This window comes from Drosophila takahashii, chromosome 3L, assembly GCF_030179915.1.
Source record: "Drosophila takahashii strain IR98-3 E-12201 chromosome 3L, DtakHiC1v2, whole genome shotgun sequence".
Taxonomy (NCBI): Eukaryota; Metazoa; Arthropoda; class Insecta; order Diptera; family Drosophilidae; genus Drosophila; species Drosophila takahashii.
In genome coordinates this window covers 26,851,833-26,861,340 of record NC_091680.1, presented here as the reverse complement: position 1 = coordinate 26,861,340, position 9,508 = coordinate 26,851,833, and the positions used below count along the sequence as shown (strand labels likewise).

General features: G+C 37.1%; 1 long non-coding RNA gene across 1 annotated transcript; it reads left to right on the top strand.

Annotated features, from left to right (window-relative positions):
* Positions 1 to 360: 360 nt before the first annotated feature.
* On the top strand, positions 361 to 3,801 carry LOC138913029 (uncharacterized). Its single transcript, XR_011418601.1, has 3 exons — positions 361 to 1,320; positions 2,373 to 2,458; positions 2,537 to 3,801. It is a non-coding gene; the product is annotated as an uncharacterized lncRNA (long non-coding RNA).
* The last annotated feature ends 5,707 nt before the right edge of the window (positions 3,802 to 9,508 follow it).

Below are 9,508 nucleotides of genomic sequence, written 5' to 3'. Positions count from 1 at the left end.
CGCCAAAAACATGAGCTGTTTTAGGGAGTTAGAGTTGCTGTAAGACTTCCCTACTTTAATCCCTTACTTTTATAGCTTTACAGTTTCTGAGAACTCAGCGATCTTACGGACAACAAATTAAGATGGCTATTAATTAACGACTTGGCTAGATACCACTAATAATAATATAAGTCCCCAGTTATATATATTATCGAAAACTTGTTGTTTACTTTCTTTATACTCTACTCTAAAGGGTACAAAAACCAGACCTTAAGTTTAAATGCAATATATATTTTTTTGGAAAAGAGGTTTAATATTATTATTTTCAAAAAAATGTAAATTTCAATCTGATAACAGAAAGTTAAAAAGGTTCCACTTTTGTACACACAATCAGACTCAAATGGTCGTCATCTAGATAATCCCAAATATTGTGACAGTAATATTGACATCAACTGTATTGTAAATTGTATTCCTTTTTACGCATCTAAATCCGTCACCCCTTTTCGTTTAAATTTAAATTACCTATTTGCCAAACAAGGCGCACTGAAGGATAACAAAACACTTTTAAATTTGAGCCCACAAATTGTCAGATCAAAAAGCAGAATCGGGAAAGAGCCATCTGTCAAAATTCTCGTCATGCCATGCAATCTGTCGCTCTTCGCATTTCTCTTGCCGGGGCAACATTAACAATGTTGAAATAAAAAATCGTCCACATGCCCGATACACATAATTATATATGTCCTAATAAGTGCTATGTGCATATCCCGGTGCACTTGTCAAGTGTTGGCATACCAACTCAACCAAGCCGTTCATTAAAATATACTTTTTCGATGTTTAAATTAGCCACCCCCTCGGAACAGAGAGGGTTGCGGATGGCCTGGCACTTACAATTACTTAAATTGTCCATGTTAATGTGTTACCTTTGGCCCATATTTAAACACAAAACGACCACAGCGAGGGGTGTTGTCACTCGGAGCGGTTAATAGCTCTATTACACCCCCAATTAGTTCGAACAGATACGTATATAAATAATTTAGCTAGTTTAGGGTGCGTTCATGGTTTTAAAGGATTTTAAACTATACAATAAAGCCAGATAAGTGCTTGGTCCTTATTCATTTTAAAGTTAAATCTTTAATTCCAACTTCTTTCCCTCCTTCACATTGCAGAAAGTAGGGATATCGCTAATATTGTTTACACATTAGCTTATAAATCTTTGATAACGTATGGGGATTCAGAAATTAAAGTAGGCTACTTAAGTTTAACATACGGATCGTTTCTAGACACTTATTTTTTTAAAGAATATATTAAATGTTGCCGAGATACTCTAATTGTTTAGATACGGTAAGTCCTAGTCATGTACTCCTCATAAAAATAATGTCTTCTGTTATCCATCTCCACCTGAAATGTCCCATGGTATTATTGAGTATAAAATAAACACAAGCTGAGCGGACAATGCATAAGAAATTTATGGGATCGGAAACGTATCTTACATAAGAATACATGAGCAATACTTTTCTGTGTTTCAGAAAGAATCGGGCCTAAGATAACCTTCTTTCTTGGAGTGGGATAAAATACCAATAAGGGCCTAAAGAATGCATTTTGTTTTGATAAAACAAATAAATGCTAATACGGCAGCGAACAAACACGGGAGTTCGAGAACAGTACTTGGGCAAACATGTACATTGTACATGTACCCACGCAGATGCACTCATGGGCATTAAATTTGTAACAAGTTAGCAGCTGGCGCCAATTCACAAGCGTCGTGTCGAGTGATTAAACAATCGCATTGATACTCGGTCCATCCATATCCATGCTCATTCCAATTCACACAATCCCAATTGAATTTCGGATTGACAGGTTCATAAACGGCATTGTTCGCGCTGTTTGTATTTGAATTTCATGCCCGAATACAATTGCTCTTTTCCTGCCCACACATCCAGGAGCTCACAAAAGGCGGGAAAGAGGCTTATGCGTCGGGTAAATACGCTCTAGTTTGCTTTGGTCATGGGAAAGCCAATTGCGGACTTATTCCGGGTGCACCGTAGGGTGTGCGGTTCATTATCATCGAGATAATCCCATTAGAAAACGTTGCGGCAAGTGCTAGTTTGATATTCAAGCGAAACCTTCGGGGACGGATAATAAATACATATGTAGTTTGCACATGACAAAATATCCTGGCATAATAATGCAGGCAGGTTTTGATTAGCATTTATCAGCGTTTCACTGAAGTATATAATCCCAATTTATTTTGGGGAAAAATTATGGCAATAACAGTATTGACCATTTGTTCGCGTTCCAGGTTATCTATATCGATTTTTAAATCCAAGTAGATCCTAAGCGTTCACCTCAAAATCTTGTTTCATTTTCAAATCTCAAATATTGTTGGCCCTCAGATTGCGGAATAAATTGCCAGGATGAATTGAATTTCAATGGGATTGGAAGACTGGGCTGTGAAAATATTGAATGAATACGCAATAAGGTAAAAGTTCAAAGCATTTCCCTTGTGGGTAAATGGATAAAAAACATAAGGCTTATATTTATATTTATTTTCTTACAGCCTTTTAAATAAATAAAGTCCATTATGAGATTATATGCTACGTAAGTGAATGCGATTAAAATAAATTAACTTAAAGTGCCTTAAATTGGCAGATGTTTCTGGGCTTATCAAGACTCGTGAATACAATGTAATATGAATACCGACCACAAAACTTTGCGATGCTTTAAAAGTGAATATGCCGAAAAATATAAATTCCTTAAAAGTGCGCACATAAATCTGTAAAATTTCCAATGCCCATACAAAATTCCAAATCACTTTAACTGCTGGTAATCGGCGCATAATCTTCGAAAATTTGCATGCACTCCCCACGAAAGAAGGTATTTGAGATCCTTATCGTGCACATTATTCACGTCACGTCTGAAGTATTCGAAGCATAGTCAAAACTGCCCATCAATTTCCTTCCCCGGTCACTCCACCAGCAGCCCCGCCCCTTTTTTTACCCCCTCCCCGTAATCGAAAGAATATTAGAATACTCGGGGTCCTGCTACTAAATTACCTCGACGATTTGGCCGGCGATGACGGCTTGTTGTGGGAGTTGTGTCCCGATTGTCCTGGTCCCGGTCCCTCGGATCTTTGGGCAATTATGGCTGGTTGGGAGCCCCGATATGTCGCACCACGGACATGCCCGCCGCCCATCAAAGGCTGGTTCGTTCCCCTTCTTCTTCCCCGTTCCTTGTCGCTGGCCACTTGAGCCATTGAGGCGGCTGCAAACTCCGGTCTCTCCAGGTCGTACATGATCGCCCCGCGGCGGAATGGGGCCTTACTGCAGGAGTACAGGGCACAGGAGATGGGCCGCGGCACAGGCGTTGCGTCTGGCACGGGCTAGTGGCCATAATTCTCGGTACACGACTGCAGAAAAGGGCTGCTGCAGCGGCATCACCGGCGGCAGACGACCCGCCGATCGGATCGACAAAAAACGTTAGGAATCTCTGACGCATACCAAGAATGTTGCACTCCTATGTCGGCCATAAGCTCGACTTCTAGATTCTGTAATTTTACAGCAGGAAAATTACCATTTTGATTGATGAGTACCCGTCATTCAGCAGTATTTCAAAATACCTTTAAATGCTAAAATAAAAAATGGTTATGAACTTTTAAGATACAACAATTTGGCAAATGCACAAAAAATTTTTTGGGAGTTGGAAGTGTTAAAAATTTTAAATCCATTTAAAGCTTAGGAAATTTTAAAAGAAACTTAAATAGATCTTATGTAAATTTGGAAAAAACTAGTAATGATTATAGATAATTTTAAAGCAGCAGCAGTAATACGCAGCGTTTACCAGATTTTTGGGAGAACGTACGTCTCGTGCACTCCATAGTTTGTACACTTTGTAAAAGAACGATAATGAGCTGATCATCGACTGTTTTGATATGATAAGTACGACTTCTATCGGAGGCGGCAGACTGATCCTCTGCCGAGCAGCGCCCATAACGACGCAGATCGTCAAAAGCTGGTGCGGAAAGTGGAGGAGGGACGCACGCGGCACTACGAGATCGGAGGCGATGCCGGCTCTAAAGCCTGAGCACTGGAGAGATTGCAGATTTTGTTACGAAGGTTAATATAAAGCGGAGAACAAGGAGAGCAACCCGTGTCAAAACTGAAAGAACAAAGAAACCCTCGCTCAAATGCGATTTTTGCACACCCTTACGCATTGGTCACAGAATTGACCACAAGATTTTTAATAATATAAAATACATGCTAAAACTTTATGATTTTATTACCTATCCACAAAAGAAAAACCGAAAAAAAATGAAACCAATTTTTGCAATGATTATTTTAATTGACTATTTAATTTATAAAAATTGTTATCTTAAAACTGTATGTATTAAATTCAATACGTTTTAAGTTGAAACCATGATTTTTTAAAGACCTTCTTTAAATAACGCAATGTTCAATTTTAAGAACTAGACGGTTTTTCGTCCTCAATGTTAACACTAAATTTGGATACCTTCTCTATGGACCAAAATAAAATTCTAAGATACATTCGTTGTTATTAAAAATAAATATTTTGTTGATGTAATTTGATCAACAGGTTCCTTTTGATTTCTCTGTATCAGGTACAATATGGGCAGTTAAGCTGATTTTGTCGGGGTGTCACAAAAAGTGACTATCGCAATTAGTAAAAATAATTCCCTTATAAAGACGATGCATATTTATGAGAGCATGTGGCTTACCGTATACCCCGCCGATTGGAGGTAACATGAACTCAGCGCAAAAGTTATGAGCACAAAATGCAAAGTCAAGCAAGCAAAATCCTATAATTAAACAATTATAGCAACTCCCACTTTTGCTCGTGGTCATTCGCTGGCCCTGGACCCTTGCGCTATGTGCGCTACTCCTCCTCTTTGCGATCAGGACGGATTTCGCCCAGTGTAGCACGACGCAGGTAGTGGTGGAGGAGGAGCTGCACAAGTTGGAGGAGTTGGAGGAGTAAGGAGAGGAGTTGGAGGGCAGGCAGAGCGGTAGCACAAGTACTTCCTTCTGTGCGAGGAATGCTAGCGATTCTCGGTTCTCCTTTCTCGACTGCGCCCCAAGCTCCACCTCCGTCTGGGAGTCTGGAAGCCGTCGGAGGCCCAAGCCCCGAAAGCCGAGTTCAAATGCATTTCGATCTCTGGCATTGACACTTGCGGTTGTTAGTTGGAGGTCGGGCAGCACTGCCATAATTATAATACCCGCAAGTAAAATCCCCTACCCATAGACAGACAAAGATTGCAAACATAAACAAGAAAAAACACTATAGCTATTGAGTTTTCAGTTACATAGCAAAAGGAGTTAGATGGTGTTTTTTTTAAATATTTGGATTTCTAGGAATTGTTTATAGGTTTAATTAAAACTCGGAATAATGTATTATTTTACTCATACTCCACCGTAATCAATTACTATCTTGAAAAACTTTCAAACCATAGAAAATGTTTTGGCTTGCAACATCACGAAAAACAAGCAAGACTTTCAGTTGCCAATTTTTAAGAAAAATTCTTTCTTGAAAATTTTATCAAGAAATGTTTTCTATATTTAAAGGCGAAGTTTCTAATCAGGTGTGTCCCTATAACAATCAAAAAACAACTCAAAAGCAATTGTTGGGTTCCTTCAAAAATGTTCCGACATTTCCATAGCTAGAGGCGTTTTGAAGAACATTTCAGTAGGCTTTTTAAAATTTTTTCCTTTGTAGCCCATGTTCAAAATCTTTTTGACATAAAAAACCCGACATTTGTATTGCTAAAAACAACCCCCTGAAATGTCGGTGTCCCCGAAAAAATAGAGGTTTAAGTTTGCTTTTTGACACGCACTTGTATGAAAAACAACATAAGGGCTACTCAGTTTCATCCGATACATTTGAATTTCTTTCGATCAGCATTTAAAATTAAGCCGCTGAACACATAATCCAATGCATTTTGTTAAATCTTTTTCAAAATTAATTCGAAAAAAGGTTACCAAAGCCTTGGACATTTATGAAAATGATGCAGATATTTTCAAACTTACAAACTGAACCAAATGTAAGACGAAAAAAATTGACATTTCAAAGCATCAAATTCAGGTTTGAGGGAACCCGACAATTGTTGTTATGTTGCTTTTGATTGAGAAAACAAGGAAAACAAGGGAGTTTCTTAGTTGTTTGTTGTTTTTGAAAGCAACTCTCCGAAAAAACTCTAGTGTTTTCTGGGACACACCTGAATAACAAAATTAATTGTTAATAATATTAATAATGTTTTATTTATAATTAAAAGCTGGCCGATGTAAAGGCGAGATTTCTAAAATTTGGAAATACATTTTTTTGAGTGTGCCTATATTAGGTGTCAATTTTGTATTATACTTTTTAAAAATCGGATTACTATATTGTATAGCTGCCAAGAAAATCAGAAAATAAAATGGAAATTAATGGGAAGAAATAATATAAATGTAAAAGCTACTCAGACATATTCTTTATATTATTATTATTTAGAAATGTCTTGGATAAAGGAATGTCTGATTTCCATAAAATGCGAACTGCAAGCTTGAAATCGTATTGTTCAGCTGCAGCCACTAATGATATGTAGATGACGAAAAATAAACCTCGGCCTAAACCATGTATTTAGCCTTATGTGCGACCGTAAGATAAAATGAAACTGGACGTGCACGATAAATTATTTGGGACGAGTCGATCTCACCCCGAATCTGGATCGCAGAGTTAGAGTTCGTCTCGGGGTCTCGGAATCTCAAGAAGTCGGGGGACCACGACCTGCTCCTGCGTGGCTTCACTCGTTTATCTTGCCGGTCGCCAGCACAAGAAACCTCGGACAGTGCCAGTTGTGGTCCCCGGTCCGAGTTCCAGACCAAGTCAAGTCAAAGTCAAAGTCGCAGTCCCAGCCTCGATAATTAACACACAAGCGCGGGGCGTGATGAGCAACGGACCACAGAACCAAACAAATTATTAAAAATGAATTAGTGGAAATATAAATATATGATTTCGAAATCCCATGGACCGCTGGAGCCACGTGCTCCTAGGCATCCACATTGGGCCCTGATGACGCCCCTGGCCACGTTGCCTTGAGGCCCGCAACTCCCAGCTCCTCTGCAATTGCATTTGAATGTTTTTCGAGGCTGCGCTTTATTTTTTAAATATATAAAAGCCATTAAATACTAATCTATTCTCGATTGCTCTTCTTCAGCCGGGCAACTAATGACGCGCGGCTAACATTTAGGCCACCACCAGTCCAGTGCAAGGAGGCACTGCCTCCTCTCTCTTAAGTATGATTAATTAATAATGCAGGTAAGCATGTACCTCGGCATGCACATGTCGGTATGTGCGACGGTGGCTAACCGTATTATTATGCACATTAACCAACCGTGTCATTATTTTATTATTATTGTTATTTTGATTTTCATACTCATTTAAATGTTCATTAATAAAACCCAATAGCAAAGAATTAACCATTCGATCTTGAATTATCGAGTACTGTTTAGGACGTTGTAACGTTGTACAAACCCCAACACTGTTGATTGATTTGATCTGGTGAAATGCAACTAGACAAATATGCTTGTAAGGCAAACTAAAAAAGAAATCAAAAACAAAATTGCAAAAAATACATTTTCTGATTTTTCAACCGCTTTTAAATGCACATGTAAATCTACCCAATAAGACCATACATATTCATAAATGCGAGAGGCATATGTATAAAAGAACATTATACATCGCCTAGTTCAATTGTTGAATTATCGTATCCACATATTTGTGTAAATCTAAATTGGGTACAGTCATAGAAAAATCTTTAGAATTGCCTTGTACCTTACAATCCTGATAAAGTAATTTAATAGAAGTACCTGTTCAGAGCCTCTATTGTGTAATGCAGTTGTATACTGTGTACCTAAATCTCTAAATATTTCCTAATGTACCTGTTCGTCAAACACCTATTCAATTGATTTTAACTTAACTTGAATAAATGTTATTAAGCCTTAAGGAACATTACGTCCATGACATAGCAAGTTTAGCAAATTATAGCGAAAATTGGCCAATGTACAATTAAGTTTACAAATCTTGTTTGACGATGCACCTGCACTCAAAATAAAATTAACCCTAAAGTCAAGGAAATCGCCCTACTTTTGTCTTCAAGACAAGCTCGCCCTAAATTTTAGGGTCACAATTTTCTATATTTTTGATTTTTTTTGACGTCATATTTCTAAATTTTAGGGTAGTTTTACTAAATTTAAGGGCAAAAATTTCTAAAAAGTAGGAAATTTTCCTAAAAAATAGAAATGAAAAACAAAACAAAAAAACATGTTCAATCATGATTTTTTTTGTATATACGTATATATTATGTACTCCTTCCTATATACATATGCAGGCGTTGTCTGTCTTGTATATTGTGAATGTTAAAGGTTATGTATTTATTATTATGTATTTGTGCTTGGATTTCTTATCTAACCAAAGCCAAATGTGGTTGTGTAAGTGTGGACTACGGGACTGCGGAAGATTGGGAATGTAGAAATTATGATTAGTTAATATTTTATCTTCATGAAAAAAACTTACATTTTTACTTGTCCTTCGGTGAGATTCGAACCCGGGTCTCCCGCGCGAGGAGCGAACGGCCTACATACTGGGCCATTGTAGCACTTAAACTTGCTGTGGCAAACCGAGCATTGTATGTAAAGGGTGAAGCGGACAACACATTTGAATACTAATTGCATAATTTTGACCATTCGCGTTTTACTTATTTACATACGTATATACATATGCATATATTTATGCTATCGCAATTTATATTATGTGTAGTATATAGTAAATAGCTAAATATAAACCAAATTATTTTCGGTTTACCGCTTGCCATCAATAAAAAAAAAGGAATAATAAAAAAGATTAAAAAAAACCAATTAAAAAAAACAATAAAATAAATTAAAAAAACTAAAAAAAAAACTTAAAAAAAAGGTAAAAATAGTTTGCTCTGGGACTCGAACCAGGGTCGATTCGATTGTTAACCAAGTGCTTTAACCGTCTGCGCTACGAGTACAGCCGCCCGACAGCTGACAAGTTCTGGCATTGAACATTTTGGTATGCCAGAGCATGTGAAAACAACTATTTCTATTTTTTAGAAAAACTTTCTACTTTTTAGGAAATGTTTCTATTATTTAGGGTTAGCTTAATTTTAGGGTTAGGGCACTCATTTTTAGAAAAGGCGTTGCCAAAATATTTCATTCTTTTGTTTGCCTTTCTATTTTTCAGAAAATAATTTCTAATTTTAAGGGTATTTTTCCTAGATTTTAGGGTGATCTTAGTTCATGGTAACCATTTTCTACATTTTAGAAAAACTTCCTGGATTTAAGGAAAACTTTCTTGACTTAAGAAAAATTTCCTTAGATTTAGAAATAACTTTCTTGTATTTAGAAAAAAGAAATTTTAATGGCGATTTTCTAAAATTTAGGGTTAAATTTATTTTGAGTGTGGTTCTATTACTTTTAGGGTAAATGTTTTATGCACTACTAAACACCGCAAGCCTTGT